Source organism: Macrobrachium nipponense, chromosome 17, assembly GCF_015104395.2.
Source record: "Macrobrachium nipponense isolate FS-2020 chromosome 17, ASM1510439v2, whole genome shotgun sequence".
NCBI lineage: Eukaryota > Metazoa > Arthropoda > Malacostraca > Decapoda > Palaemonidae > Macrobrachium > Macrobrachium nipponense.
In genome coordinates this window covers 24,400,090-24,417,287 of record NC_087210.1, presented here as the reverse complement: position 1 = coordinate 24,417,287, position 17,198 = coordinate 24,400,090, and the positions used below count along the sequence as shown (strand labels likewise).

Sequence of the window (17,198 nt, the reverse complement as noted above, 5' to 3'; positions counted from 1 at the left end):
CAAGTAAGAGACTTTGGGAAAACATATGGAACAATCCGGTATCACACAACAAACATGCAACATGGCTCCAGGAAGTCAAGGAAGAAGAAACAGGGAGAATAAAACAAAGATTCACAGAGATCACGACAGACACAGTCAGACACCAACTAAAGAAAATGCCAAACTGGAAAGCCCCAGGTCCCAATGAAGTCCATGGATACTGGCTCAAAAACTTCAAGGCCCTACACCCACGAATAGCAGAACAACTCCAGCATTGTATCTCAAATCACCATGCACCCAAATGGATGACCACAGGAAGAACATCCTTAGTACAAAAAGACAAGAGTAAGGGAAATATAGCCAGTAACTACAGGCCTATCACCTGCCTACCAATAATGTGGAAGTTACTAACAGGTATCATCAGTTGAAAGGCTATACAACTACCTAGAGGAGACAAACACCATCCCCCCCCCCACCAACAGAAAGGCTGCAGAAGGAAGTGTAGGGGCACAAAAGACCAGCTCCTGATAGACAAAATGGTAATGAAGAACAGTAGGAGAAGGATAGACTATAAGAAAGCCTTGGACATGATACCACACACATGGCTAATAGAATGCCTGAAAATATATTGGGCAGAGAAAAACACCATCAGCTTCCTCAAAAATACAATGCGCAACTGGAAATACAATACTTACAAGCTCTGGAATAAGACTAGCAGAGGTTAATATCAGGAGAGGGATCTTCCAGGGCGACTCACTGTCCCCACTACTCTTCGTAGTAGCCATGATTCACATGACAAAAGTACTACAGAAGATGGATGCTGGGTACCAACTCAAGAAAAGAGGCAACAAAATCAACCATCTGATGTTCATGGACGACATCAAGCTGTATGGTAAGAGCATCAAGGAAATAGATACCCTAATCCAGACTGTAAGGATTGTATCTGGGGACATCAGGATGGAGTTTGGAATAGAAAAATGCGCCTTAGTCAACATACAAAAAGGCAAAGTAACGAGAACTGAAGGGATAAAGCTACCAGATGGGAGCAACATCAAACACATAGATGAGACAGGATACAATACCTGGGAATAATGGAAGGAGGGGATATACCAAGAGATGAAGAACACGATCAGGAAAGAATATATGCAGAGACTCAAGTCGATACTCAAGTCAAAACTCAACGCCGGAAATATGATAAAAGCCATAAACACATGGGCAGTGCCAGTAATCAGATACAGCGCATGAATAGTAGAATGGAGGAAGGCAGAACTCCGCAGCATAGATCAGAAAACCAGGAAACATATGACAATACACAAAGCACTACACCCAAGAGCAAATACGGACAGACTATATATAACACGAAAGGAAGGAGGGAGAGGACTACTAAGTATAGAGGACTGCGTCTACCATCGAGAACAGGAGCCACTGGGCAATATCTGAAAACCAGTGAAGACTAGTGGCTAAAGAGTGCATGGGAAGAAGAACTAATAAAAGTAGACGAAGACCCAGAAATATACAGAGACAGGAGAATGACAGACAGAACAGAGGACTGGCACAACAAGCCAATGCACGGACAATACATGAGACAGACTAAAGAACTAGCCAGCGATGACACATGGCAATGGCTACAGAGGGGAGAGCTAAAGAAGGAAACTGAAGGAATGATAACAGCGGAACAAAATCCGGCCCTAAGAACCAGATATGTTCAAAGAACGATAGACGGAAATAACATCTCTTCCCATATGTAGGAAGTGCAATACGAAAAAATGAAACCATAAACCACATAGCAAGCGAATGCCCGGCACTTGCACAGAACCAGTACAAAAAGAGGCATGATTCAGTGGCAAAAGCCCTCCACTGGAGAATGTGCAAGAAACATCAGCTGTGATAAGTGGTACGAGCACCAACCTGAGGGAGTGATAGAAAACGATCATGCAAAGATCCTCTGGGACTATGGTATCAGAAACGGATAGGGTGATACGTGCAAACAGACCAGACGTGACGTTGATTGACAAAGTCCAAGAAGAAAGTATCACTCATTGATGTCGCAATACCATGGGACACCAGAGTTGAAAAGAAAGAGAGGGGAAACAAAAGGATAAGTATCAAGATCTGAAAATAGAAATAGGAAGGATATGGGATATGGCCAGTGGAAATCGTACCCATAATCATAGGAGCACTAGGCACGATCCCAAGATCCCTGAAAAGGAATCTAGAAAAAACTAGAGGCTGAAGTAGCTCCAGGACTCATGCAGAAAGATGTGATCCTAGAAACGGCACACATATAAGAAAAGTGATGGACTCCTAAGAGGCAGGATGCAAACCCGGAACCCTACACTATAAATACCACCCAGTCGAATTGGAGGACTGTGATAGATAAAAAAAAATAAAAATAAAAATAATAATAATAATAATAATAATAATAATAATAATAATAATAATAATAATATTTTGGAAGAAGACCCTCTTTTTAAACAAATTCTGTTGAATAAAATGGCAGAATTAAGCGAATTAATCTTATATATTATCTTTTCTATTTTTCTTATTAATCGCTTTTCATGCTCAGCGATACTTCGCAAATAATTGTCCAACTTTCATATTAGGGATAATACAGAAAGTGGTATTTTATTCAGAACAGGCTTTATTAATCAAAGACTGGTATTATCAGTATACGGTATTATCAATACTGTATATGGGAGGGCGTTCCTCTGGTTCAGATCAAGCAGGGGTCGTCGTCGGTGTTGGTATCATTCCGTAAGAAAGGTCAATGTCAGGCCGGGGTCGTGTCTGGTCTTCAGCTGGTATTACTGCTGTATAGTTCTGGCTTATCGCGACGTTTCAACCTTCTCGTAGGTCATCTTCTTGGGCTAGTTAGCAGTAGTAAAGTGAAGAGATGGTGTCTGCATGCCGATATTTATAGCAGTTTCGAATCCTAGAGCTGCGTTCTCATTGGTCGAGCCGGTCTGGGGCGAAGTCTGGGATCTCTCGTCGATGGTTGCAGGCATGCAACCCGTGCGAGCGCTAGAGTAGTGTATCGGGGAATGAATGTCAGGAGTCCTACGTAATAAGAAAAATAGAAAAGATGTTAATAATAATAATAATAATAATAATAATAATAATAATAATAATAATTATTTAATAATAATCATTATTATTATTATTATATTATTATTATTATTATTATTTCGGAAGGAGACCCTCTCGTAAGACTGTTTTGTTAAAAATGACCGCTGCTTCAGCACTATTAATCTTATAAAGAGTCTTCTCTATCTTTCTGATGACGGCTTTCTCGTTGTTGCTTAGACTGGCGAGCAACGCACCAAAGGGCATGGTATAATTCGGTCGAGTCATTTGATTTATTATTGCTTATACAATTCTCTCTCTCCCTCTCTCTCTCTCTCTCTCTCTAACGCGACGTTTCCTCCTGATCGACAGGACATTATCAAGCGATAACTGCTAAGGGACTGATTTCAGTGGCGAGTCTATCTCCTTTAATCGTGGTGTTGCGAGCTCTTGAGTACGGTCAGAGGCACCTCTCCGGCAGGTCGGGTTCTCATTGGTTCCCGGGAAGGTGACTCATACGGCGGGCGTTGGCGAGTCTTGCAGACCTTCTCAGTAGGGGGTATCACCGGGAACCTCTTGATTGGCTTCTACCTGAGTGACGTCACCCCTGGCATTATTCTCATGTCCGGTGTTCGTTTCATGCGCGCTGGTACTTTCGTTAGGGGGGAGGGGGTGTGGTCCTCCTCACACACGTCGGTATCAGGAACGCTTCTTGGGTGGTATTAAGGGGAGGCTTTTTCCTCGAGGATGAGCAGCGCTTCTAGGAGACGCAGACGTCGTGGGTCAGGTGCTCTCCCGATGATCTTAATATTCCTGATGATGTCGTCTCTCGTGATGTTTCTGCGTGTACTACAAGGGCGTGCTGCCTAATGGCGCCCTCCTGGGCATGGCAGGAAATCCTCTTCGATAGGCGCATCGTCGTCATGCCGATGTAAATCCCAGGGCATCCTTGGGCGGGGCATACGTATCGGTAGACGACGTTTTGGACTGCTTCAGGGGGTCTCCTACCGGTGGGGAGGGGTTGTTCTTCATCAAGAGGTCTTTCGTACGCCGATTCTTGTAGTAAATAATGAGGGACACTCTCCTTTCCTTCCTCCATGGGCCGGACGTGTTCCTCTATTATTTTCTTCATGGCTGCTTCTTCCTCCTTGTATTGGTGGTGCATGAAACGAACACCGACATGAGAATAATACCAAGGGTGACGTCACTCAGGTAGAAGCCAATCAAGAGGCTCCCGGTGATACCCCCACCTGAGAAGGTCTGCAAGACTCGTCAACGCCCGCCGTATGAGTCACATTCCCGGGAACCAATGAGAACCCGACCTGCCGGAGAGGTGCTCTGACCGTACTCAAGAGCTCGCAACACCACGATAAAAGGAGATGGACTCGCCACTGGAATTCAGTCCCTCAGCAGTTATCGCTTGATAATGTCCTGTCGATCAGGAGGAAACGTCGCGTTAGAGAGAGAGAGAGAGAGAGAGAGAGAGAGAGAGAGAGAGAGAGAATTGGTATAAGCCAATAATAAATCAAATGACTCAACCGAATTTTACCATGCCCTTTGGTGCGTTGCTCGCCAGTCTAAGCAACAACGAGAAAGCGTCATCAGAAAGATAGAGAAGACTCTTTATAAGATTAATAGTGCTGAAGCAGCAGTCATTTTTAACAAAACATATTAATATTATTATCTTATTATTATTATTTTTTTTTTTTTTTTTTTTTTTTGTTAGTGTGGGATTCCTTAGGAGCCCATTATTTTTCTCACCGTGTGCGCTGTTTCTAGTAGCACACTCTTCTGCATGGGTCATTGAGCTACTTTGGCACCTAGATTTTCCAGGTTCCTTTTCAAGAATCTTGTGATCGTGCCTTGTGTTCCTATGCTTATGGGTACAATTTCCACTGGCATATCCCATATCCTTATTTCTATTTTCAGGTCCTAATACATATCAATTTTCGATTACTTGGGGAGTAAGCTTACAAACTACTTTCTTGAGTTAAAGATACAGGAATTTTAGGATAGGATATTTATGATTTATTTGTTAAAATGAAAATGTAAAAAACATAAATAATCTGCATATTAAACAGTACAGAAAAATAATTTCTAATAAAGTATCTCGTATTATTTAAAAAGTTTCATTAGTGAAACTAAAGGTTATTTGTCCGTAGATTTTAGCACGTTTTGATTTATTTGATGTACTGGATTTAGAGGCCACATTTCTGTTCAATTATTTTGTCTTTCCACTTATAACAGAGTATATGAACGTGTTTAGTTTATATCCTTTTATTTGATCCTTGTTGTTATTATAAGTAGTGCTAAATATGAGTATTAATTACATAAACCACTTCCCGTTAAGTTAGGAATATAATGTTAACAACTTATGCATTAGGGGAAAATCCCAAGTAAGGTGGAGGTCGAACTACGTCTTTTTCTCTTTTTTTCTCATCTACTCTGGTTTCCCATGGTAATGCTACATCAATGAGTGATACTTTCTCCTTGATTTTGTCAATCAACGTCATGTCTGATCTATTGGCACATATCTCTGTTCTAATACATAGTCCCAGATGATCTTTGCCTGATTGATTTCTATCACTCCTTCAGGTTGGTGTTCGTGCCAATTATTACTGCAAGCTAGCTGGTGTTTCTTGCACAGGCTCCAATGGAGGACTTTTGCTACTGAATCATGCCTTAGAATCATACCCTTTTTTTTTGTACTAGTTCTGTGCAAGTGCTGGAAATTCGCATGCTATATGGTTTATAGCCTCGTTTTTCATATTGCACTTCCTGCATATGGGTGAGGTGTTATTTCTATCTTTGGGCACATCTGGTTGTGAGGTCCTGATCTTGTGCCACTGTTATCATTCCTTCTATTTCCTTCTTGAGTTCTACCCTCTCTATCCATTGCTATGTTCCGTAACTAGCCAGTTCTTTAGTCTGTCTTATGCACTGCCCATACATTGATTTGTAGTGGCATTCCTCTGTTCTGTTTTTAATTCTCCTGTCTGTATATTTTTTTGTCTTCCTCTGCTACCAGTCCTTCTTCCCATGCACATACTAACCACACATCTTCACTGGTTTTCATATATTGCCCAGTGGTCTGCTCTCGATGTTGAAGTAGTCCTCTATGCTTAGTAGCCGTCTCCCTCCTTCCTTTCGTGTTATGTATAGTTTGTCTGTATTTGCTCTTGGGTGCAGTGCTTTATGTATTGTCATGTGTTGCCTAGTTTTCTGGTCTGTACTGCAGAGTTCAGCCTTCGTCCACTCCACTACTGCGCTATATCTGATTACTGGTACTGCCCATGTGTTTATGGCTTTTATCCTGTTTCCGGTATTGAGTTTTGACTTGAGTATTGCCCTAAGTCTCTGGATATATTCTTTCGTGATTGTGTTCTTATCTTTTGGTGATTTATATCCTCTCCTTTTATTATTATTATTATTATTATTATTATTATTATTATTATTATTATTATTATTATTATTATTATTGCTATTATTATTATTATTTTTAAATTGTTATTACTATATTAGCAGCAGCAGCAGCAGCAGCAGCAGTAGTAGTAGTAATAGCAGCAAACAGCAGTAGTAGTAGTAGTAATAGTAGTAGTAATAGCAGCAGCAGCAGTAGTAGTAGTAGTAGTAGTAGTAGTATTGTTTATAGTAGAATTTAACACTGTATTTGCTTGGTATCCGCATCTACCCTTCTGCAACTATTCCTATGGAAAGCATCGACCTCTAGCTCCACATCCCCTTTCACTTTGTTGCTCCATCTAACCCTTTCCCTCCCATTTGACTCCTCTGCTCCCAACGGTTTTCCACCAAATCTCTATTCACGTCCTTCCCCCTCACCCACCCCTCCCCTACCACATGCGCCTACCATTCCTGTCTCCAGTCTCGTATCTGATCAGAAATCTTTACCCCCCACCGACACCGTACCGCAATTTCTTCTTTTTCCAGCTCCTCCCGCGGCGAGATCAACAAAATCCAACCCCGCATCCTCCTTTTTGGTTTCTCCACTTCCCTATATAAAATGCGTTTTGTAGTGTGTTGCGTTATTTAAAACGTTTTTCCGACATAAATGATTAAATCTTTAGGGAAACGTGGAACGAAAATATTGAAAATCATGGTTTTTAGAGATTTAAACATTATCCCTCTAAGTTTTTTTATGTATAGGTAATATATACTTTGCACATATGATTTGCCTCCCCATGGTTGGTTAAACCACGTTACTTTCCATTTGTATACGTATACGTAGTATTTCTATATTGCAATTTAATTCATATATTTTCCTCATTCTTTTTACTGAATATTCAAGCCCTACTGCGTATACTATACTATATAAAAGATAATGTTTTCTTTATTACTATAGTTATAAGCTTATTAAAATGTGTAAATTTTTTGACGTATAAATGCTACATCCTTCTCGTTTAGTCTTCCAAATTATCAGGCATTAAAAGCTAAAAACATTGCGTAACAATGGTTGTTCCCTTTGGTGATTAAGTAAGGAAAAAATGAGACAAAATAAAGAAGACGGTTATGCCCCTCTCTTTATATGGGAGGTATTTGTTCAGTATATTCGTTGTTCATATTAGACTCTCTCTCTCTCTCTCTCTCTCTCTCTCTCTCTCTCTCTCTCTCTCTCTCTCTCTCTCTCTCTCTCTCTATATATATATATATATATATATATATATATATATATATATATATATATATATATAATATACTATATATATATATATATATGTGTGTGTGTGTATGCATATATATCGCGTATTCTACCTTTTACCTGTACCTAACTAATCATAGTAAATTGCTGTAATATTATTAACTGAATCAGTTTCCGTGCACATTCATTATAGGTAAAATTTCAGCCTCACAGTTATTAGACACCTGTGTTCATGCTATAATTTTTACGCTAGTAAGGGTTCAAATATGCCTGCTAATTAAAAAAAATTAGTATCCCGTTAATTAGGGAATCAGATGAGCTATATTAACGGTTGAGTAATGCCATCCAATAAATGCATCCATTGATTAAAGAGTAAAAATTTTTAGGCGGGATGCTTAGATAGTGTACACAAAAGCTTTGATGGTAAAGCCTCTTGTAAAAAGAAAAAAAACGTAATTTACGGCATGCCTACACTCATATAATTACATTCGGTGCTCATCGAAATTCACATATACACATGAACACATATAAACGCATCCATAAGCACACTACATATATATATATATATATATATATATATATATATATATATATATATATATATTATATTATATATATATAATATATATATATTAGGTCATATTATCTTGGAATGGGTAATGAAGTGAACAAACACAACTGAAAATAAGAATGAGTTGCTAAGAACAAGGGTGAAGAGTCAACAGAATAAATGTTTAATTTCAGTTACCTTATATGGCAGAATGACGTGCATAGTCTGTACCAGGTTGTCCAGCCAAAGAGAGTTGGGTCACATGCAGGTCTTCACAGAAGGGTAAGAAACAATTTCTTCAACAATCACGAACCAAGCTATCGGGTGTTCGTCATTCAGACTCGTTGACAAAGTCTCAACACAGTTCTTGATCTTACTAGCCTCTTCAGCATCAAGACGATGTTTGAAGGAGAACGGTAGGCAGAGTTGTCAAATGCTAGACCGCTTCCGGGTAACATGTACTGCGACAGGGCTGAAGTTGAAGAACAGAGTTAACTGCACAAGTATTCTATCACTATCACAGTGATACCTCCAGAACAGGGCAGTCTGTCGCTTCTTACTAGTTACGAACAAATGCGATTTGGTGGGCCAATCCAGTCCGTATTTATACCCAAATATTTGAACTGGTGGCATCCTGTCCAAACTGGATATTGCTGTCCTCAAAACCCAAATCCGAGTCCGTTGAGAGGCAATTCGTTTCAGCTCCTTTATCTTCGCCGTTAGTCGCCTACAGTAATCTAAAAAAGACATTTGAACGACGGCAGGTAAGTGTGAAATAGAGAGCACACTACAAGTGCAGGTGGTTCGAGAGAGGTCCAGGGGTATGCAGGTGCGAGGAGGTGGATTCGGGAACTTTATGGTCCGGGCACAATGCTAAGGATCAATTACAGGCAAAAGGAAGGCGAGGTCAGATAGAAAAGCTGGAGATATCCCGGAGACCCCCTCCCATGAGACATGTGAAATTTTAGCGACTTGGCGGGAATTTCTAACTTTAATAGCAGTTTGCCAAATTAAACTGGAACCATATTACAATGGGAAAAGGGTGGGCGCCAGTCGCTTAGGTGTGAATTGACTCTATCGTGGAAGTCCTTGACATCGATCAGTAGCTCAACCCTGACATGGTATGCCAGCTCCATTTGTCATCCTAAAACTAATTCTAAGAAGAAACCATTAAAACGATTTTTTGTTTTCGTTTGTTATAGCAATACAAAAGGGAGGAACTGCTAAGTATACTCTCAAGGGATCCCTTATCCGATCCCAATTCGGATGGGAAATTCTCAACTAGTTCAAAACAGGGAAATAGGTTACTCCTCTACAACTCGCTTCCTTCTTCATATTTGTTTTAAATTTTACTTTACTGACTCAAATCTAATTCTCAAATTGACTTTTTGCTGAACAAAGAAAGAGGATCCAAAACGGATACTCATGATATATATATGTATATATATATATATATATATATATATATATATATATATATATATATATATATATATATATATATATATATATATATATATATATATGCTTAAAAAATCACAGTAGATGCACGTGACTTATATATATATATATATATATATATATATATATATATATATATATATATATATATATAATATATATATATATATATATATAGTGTGTGTGTGTGTATACAAAAATTTGTATATATGAATTCAGTCTATATTTTGTCTTCCCTTCTAGTAAGCTTCGGAGGAATAATGAAAAATTATTCAAATTCTTTCCATTTACTTATTGTTTTTTTTTGTTAACAGACTGTTTCCCAAACTCTCGGGTGCATCAAGACTGGAATACAAATTGGCATACAAGGTTTTCATTACTGCATACAGAAGTTTGAAATGTAAACAAGATGTTCATTGAGGTGCTGAATTTCTTTTGTTGGCAGGTCTCATACTCTTGCTGATGAACTGAGCGGCAGCACGGGCATTCCTGGTGGTCTGTAGGTTGTGTCCTATGCCCATGGCTTACAGGGAAGGGCGTGATCTCTGTCTCTGGCCATTAGTCTTGATTTGCTTCGTTGTGGGTAATCCTGTCTAGGTGTGTTCTGTCACTCATGTGGTGTCCTTTGAAGAAGGAGGATGAAGTCTATATTTCCACTGTATATTCAATGTAGGCTTTCGTTGATTTATACTCATAGCTTCTGCTATTTGCAATCTGCACGCCCGGACTTCTCTGTGCCCGATTTCTGGCCGTCTACCTAGTGTTGAAATATTGCCCCTTGGTTGCGGTGAACTTTCAATCGCCTGCGCGGAGTGGTAATGGTGCAAGCTATATAATATTACTGAGGGCTTAACCCGGCCCTTAAGTACATTTAAATTTGCATACTACGTTGGTCCACTCTCACATCTCTATGGGGAACTGTTTTATTTTCATTCCAACGGTGCAGACTAGGTTCGTGCGGCAATAGACACATAAGGAAATCCACTCATCAGTATTCGTAGGCGTCACACCGCTAGTCATTATTCTCATCATGGCTTTAACCTCATCTTTGACCTGGCTGTGACATGTTGCTTCGTATTGCAATATGATGTTTCCCGGTGAGGTTGGCGTCGTCACTTTAGTGCTGAACGTTTGTAGTGTGTGTTCAAAGCACTGATTTCATTGCATAAACATTGCTTTTTTATTGCGCTGTGATATGCGATATATGATTTTCTTTGGTTTGCTTCTTTATGACTATCTACCAGTTAAACTAAATTGCTCCTCTTGCTCACACAATCATCCGTAATGCTGACGATACGGTTCGCTACAGATATATAATGTTCAAATGATGGCGAGTACGACAAACTTACCTATCATCACGTAGAAGTAAGCTGATTTTTTTTTCAAATAATCTTTGTGTAGTATGGTTAATCAATAAATCTCAGTCGATGGCATAAACAATAATTAATTATAATTAAAACTGAAAACCACGGTGCAGAAAAGTTTGTTTTCGATGAGATGGTATTCTTGAAAGTCAGTATTCAAAGAATGGTAGAAACCAATTGGTATTATTACCAAAATCATTTTCATAATACAAACACAAAAATAGCCTTAGTTATAATAAAATCCACGCTATTTTTAAGGAGAGTTTGGTTATTATCAAATTAACGCTAGGTGTAGGCTTGGTAAGAACACTGTTGTTTAGAATACAATAATACAATTCATACGCATGCTCCACTTGCTACACCTCTCTTAGATAGGTTTTCAAATCTAAGACTGAGAGAGAGAGAGAGAGAGAGAGAGAGAGAGAGAGAGAGAGAGAGAGAGAGAGAATAGTTATCGAAATTAATATTACTAGTAAAAATTACAGCAACATGAGTTCTGATCAAGTTACCTACCGGAACACCCAGAGATGGAGGTAAAGGGGGTGGTCCCTTGAAAAGACCGCCAGTAACACCTGTCTCCAAGTTGTAAAGCTCAAATGAATTGTGATATGCATATAGTTAAACAAGTCATGGGTTGCGTTCAATCAGGTTCAATAATTCTCGCGCGGATCAGTTGTTGAATGCAGTGATTGCGGTCATGTTTTTACGTATATTTTTATTGTTAGCTGATTTATGAATACATGTTCGCGTAAATTGTCTTCCAAGTCAAGTGAACTGTGCTTCAAAAATCTCGGCAAAACAGGAACCTTTGATATTTTTCTTTATTGTAAGGAATAAAGCCGAAAAATGTTATTATGCCTGAACACATCCAGCTCGAAAGTTCAGGGAGCAAAGCTTCCATCAAGTCTCTCTCTCTCTCTCTCTCTCTCTCTCTCTCTCTCCCCATTGAATAGCTGGGTCTCTTTTGAGCTGAAATCCGCTTGCAATAATGCGATCTCACATGCTCCACAATAGATATTACGATGGTTCGCGCTAAACGTCTAAAACCAGCATGATATATGTCCAAAGAACTAGTTGGTTTACTGTATGCTACATTGGTAATGGTGTGTTGGTGTTTGACTTTGACACAATAGCGTGCCCTGGAAATAGGTAAGGATAGTATGTAGTATTAAAATTAGATGCATGAGTTATGAATTCATAAGGTATGCAAGAATGATTTTATACTTAAGTGAAATCATTGTTACTCAGTTTCTTATTATATAGTTTTAACATGATACAAAAGGGTAAGTCGCTTTCTTTGCTTTCCTCATAAGGATTTCTTACAGATTTTTGAATGATCTGAGTCGAAGGGAACTCTTGGTGACATTATATCGGTATAATCTCTTTGATCTAATACCTTTGACGAAAATGCAATTAATTCGATAGCATACACTAACAGATTAACATGATGGATAACTAACGCTTTAGTTTTTCACGAAAAACTAAAGCGTATGTATATCTTTAGATGATAAACAAGAGGCCAGTGAGTGTTTTAATATTAAGTACAAGATGCTGAGGAATCATATATTGTGATTATTATGCCAGGCATTCTTTTTCCATCGCACGATAAATACATGAAATTTTGACAAGCTAACTTCTTTTGGAAATATTTTGAATCCTGATTGTTTCTTTTATGGAGAATGAATACTCATGTGCCGAGCTCTTACAAAAAACCAGACCCGTGTTTGCAAAGCGGCTTCTTTTTTTCTAGCAAGAATTGTTGACTAAAGGCAATTTATCTTATTTGGTAATGTTGAAAAACCACCAGAATTTGTTTTCTTATATATATTATATAATCATTCATAACTGTTACAAACATGAATCAATGTGCGTGTTAGAATAAGAATGTAAAAACATACTGTGTTTAAAATTGGGTGCGCTTCTTTCCGTGCACAAAGGATTCTTCGTATATAAATAAAACCTCTTCTCCCACACACCTTATCTGGCCAAACTTCTCGTTTCCACCATTGTTACTTCCCAAAGAATGTATCTTTTACGGCCTTTTATTTGCGGCAAATGCTCTTAAGCGCTAAATGTTTTTCGACTCCCAATTCCTGAATGGATTCATCCTCTCTCAAGCTGAAGTAATGCGTTTCTCCTCATTTTCCTTCCTTTTTTGTTTTTATTCTGCTCTTTTAAGTAAAGATAAATACTCCTGCCTTTGATAATGGAGCGAAAATTGCTCGGCCAACTTTGCTTCTTTGCCTTTCCCCGCCTTGTATATTTTTACGTTTCGTTTTACCTAATGGTATTTGAGCAGGATTTTTTGTCTTCTTATGTATTTCTTTATGTTTTTTTCCCTTGACAGGTATCTTTCTGCTTAAGTGTATAAACAAAAATTGGGGAATGCTTTGATTTCCACGCATTCATTTTTACATTTGTAAGGTCCCGGGGTTTGTTCTAGGTCTGGTGCTCAGCAGTCGTTATAATTGTGAATTAGTATCAGTAGTAAAGAGTATTTTTAGCTTTATATCCTTTCCCCTAATAAAGGCGAGCCCTGAGAAAAGACGAAACAATGATCACTGTCATATTTTAACAAAATTGGCCACCTCATGCGCTAAAGCAAAAGAGCGATCACTGCATATTCAACGCCGTGTAGTATTGACTTCTGTCAGGCACAGTTTTTCTCCTTTTCTGGATATTGAGGCACTCCTTGTTCACTTTTCATCTACCTAACTTTTATTAGGTCTTCTCCTCGTCCATTCAACTCCTTCGAATTGTACTCCCTTCAAAATCCTATCAATCTTCTTTATTTCCAAACAAATGAGAAAACCATCTTAAAATGTAATACTGCCTTTCAAATACTCTAGTCTTTTTTATCACCTCTTATTGACTCTACATTCCTGATAATTAAATCTTCTTTTGCTACACGTACTAAACAAAGAGTTTATCTCCAGAGATTCAACCAGTTTTCTTTCATTTGTTTTCAACTTCCAAATCTTACTGGCAAAAGGTTGGACAACAGTAGATCTAAAATTGCATTTATTTCACAGACGATCATTATTAAAACACAATGAAAAACATTATATAGTTACACATTAATTTTCAATTAACTGAACATCTTCTCCTTTAGAATGAACTGTAATTATTGGACTGGTGAATGTGAGAAATTATAACATGGACGTTATTCTGAATGTTGAGAGAAAAATGGTTGAAGTTGGCTTCTTAAGAAGCGGTAGTGGTAGACTATAGACAAACTGACCTCAGTAAAAAAAACCCTCGGTCCCCTTCACAATATTTTCTGTAAGTTCCCAGAATGTGTTTGTATATCATGCGGGTTGTTAAGTTCCGCCTCTGTCTAATTACGGTCGGTCTTCATGCCTTTATAAATGTTATCATTTGAGGATTGACAAGCAAGAGCGTTTTATTTTTATCTCAATAAGCAAGGATTATTTTCCACTACAGCTTTTTTGCTTGATTTAGCAGAATATCCTAGCAAAATGGTTGACATTCAAAGAAAGAGAGAGAGAGAGAAAGAGAGAGAGAGAGAGAGAGAGAGAGAGAGAGAGAGAGAGAGACTGGCCTCAAAGACATTCACGCTCTGTATAATATCTCTTAGGATCAAGAATAGCTACTGCCATCTCGCCCTTTGGAGTAAATGTCCTTTGTCCTACAGTGTCGGGTGGGACATCTTTGAAATACAGGCTAAGTTAGAAAGTGACCTATAGCTTCAGTGGAGCTCGGTTTATTGTAATTGTAGCTCCTTTCAAAAGCAATATTCTTTATATTCCTATAATGTTGTAATTAAATTAATTCGTACTGCTGATAAATATATATCTATATATATTTTTGAACTTAGAAAACCTTGCAGTAAAGTAAAAAGTATTTAGCAAAGTAAATCAAGTTTTATATGGGATATTGATGTTGGTTATAATACCGGGAGTGGCTCATTTGAAGTTTTGAAATAAAAAGGAAAATATTTATTATACGTAAGAGACAACTCTATTTAGACCTTAAAAGGATCATTGTTGGGATCCTGATAGTGCGTGATAAATAATTGGAGGGAGTTTTGCTTTGCACATTTGCGTATTGTCAGAAAATGATTTTAAATTTTTAACCCCTTTAATAAGAAATTTCCTACAAAATACGATGATTAATTTATGATATAGCCTGGCTGATGATTATTTATTGATATGAAAAAATAGAACGTTTGGTCCAATGCTCTTAGCTCATTACTTCATAAATGTTCCGTGTAGAATTAATAGAATATCGGTAATAATGAAAACACTGACACGGAGGAGCTAGCAAAAGGCTTTAATCCGCCTGATTCTCGCCACGGAGAACCAAGCGACTTTTTTTATGGTAACGATTGGTAGTTGCTCCTGGAAATGATCGTCCTTGGAACTGGAAGGGACGTTTTCCTTTGTCGGAGATAGTTTGGATGGGGCGGGTCATTCATAAGTCGACCGGTAAAGAAAGTGTATTTGCTGTATTCGTGATAGATGGATTTTAGTGATGGGTAATCTATGTGTTTAGTTTTTGAAGTATTTATATAGTTTTTTTTAAATGTGGTGTTCTTTGCTGATGTATATTTTGATTTTTAGTGTTTCTTGTTTGAAGGATTTTATTTGACGATTTTGTCTGGAGGTTTAAATTGTGTAACTCCCAATTCAATGTTTATGCCGCGGTAGCTGTAGAATTTGGTTTGACTCTGGTAAATAATGGACCATTCCCCCCCCGCCTGATTTCAGTTGCGTCGGTTTTAGTTCCTACTCGGGTGATAGACAGTACTCAGTGAGGCGTATTCAAGCAACCGAACTGGTTCATCTGTATGAACGGTGATATCTTTACGGAAAAAGACTTTGCTCCACTTCAGTTTTCAAGATAGGTAAATAGGAAAGATAGAAGTTAACGGTGAGTGTTTTGTTGCTTTTATCTTTGTAGAAACCCACTACTTTTTTTTTAACCTCCATCCCTTGAGGGGCGGGTTCCCTTAAGGGGTGGAGGTACTCCCCTGAACATTTTATGGTAGGACGGAAATCCTGCCATAATTACTTCTTGGGAGGGGGCGTGTGGATATCTGTTACCCAAGTTATTTTTTTTTAGTTTTTTAAGTTTTATAGGATTAGCTTTTCTGGTACTTGGTAAATTAGTTAAAATATTCTATACTACAATTAAAGTGGGATTCTTTTAAGTCCGCTTTAGACTGCGAAAGTTTTTGTTAAATTAGTACATAAAAGCTTAATCTTGTTACTTGATACCGGAGACTCGATCTATGATAGACTTGAAATTGCTTATGTGATAACGGACTTTTACAGATCTGATATAGCCTGGCTGATGATTATTTATGATATAGCCTGACTGATGATTTATTGTATAGCCTGGCTGATGATTTATTATATAGCCTGGATGATTATTATTTATTGTGGACTTCGTATACTCTGTTACAGATGTGCGAACTAAAACAAACGAAAAAGGCTGCAAACGTCGGCTAACAACAGAAATTTCTGGAAATTACTTTTTTTTTTCTAGTTATATTTTTATTTATGTAACCCCCAAAGTTCATTTGTTTAAGAATGTTTCTTTACCAGATAAGGGTTGTAAAGGTATAATTGTTCTATTGAAGGTAGTAAGGGTATAATTCTTAGGTAAATCTAGGTGTCTTTTGCATTTGTCCTGAACCGTTCCTTACGCTTTTCATTATTCCAGGTTTGATGTTAGAAATGACCCGATTTCTAAAAGCTCTTCGAAGGTTTGCGCTTCCTGGGCTGGCAGAAACAAAGTTTTGACTCCCCAGCCGAAGGTGTCTGCAGTTAAGAGCGCTGGGCTTCTGATACGATCATGGATTACCCTTAGGTCTCTGATAACTTTTGAGATCAATAACAACTTGACTTTGGTTGTTGAATTATAATTATCATCAGTTTTTTATAAGGTTTTATTGGAAATAAGGAATGTTCAGAAAACTAGTTTACGTTAGTGGCCTGTGTAAGGTCTGATCGGTAGCAATTTTGGGTTTTATTAACCTAAAGTGGTTACTATACTTAGTCCTATTGTAAGGCTTGAAAGACAGTTCAAGAATATGAACTTTGAGGTACTTCTGAAGTACATGAAGGTCTTCATTCAAAATTTATTAATTATTGCATTA

General features: G+C 38.0%; 1 long non-coding RNA gene across 1 annotated transcript in view; it reads left to right on the top strand.

Annotated features, from left to right (window-relative positions):
* LOC135196017 (uncharacterized) overlaps positions 1 to 16,898 on the top strand; it is a 470,069-nt gene extending 453,171 nt beyond the window's left edge. The window contains exons 5-6 of the long non-coding RNA XR_010310276.1: positions 15,805 to 15,967; positions 16,763 to 16,898. This is a non-coding gene — a long non-coding RNA (uncharacterized LOC135196017). The remainder of the gene's footprint in view (positions 1 to 15,804; positions 15,968 to 16,762) is intronic.
* Positions 16,899 to 17,198: the final 300 nt, after the last annotated feature.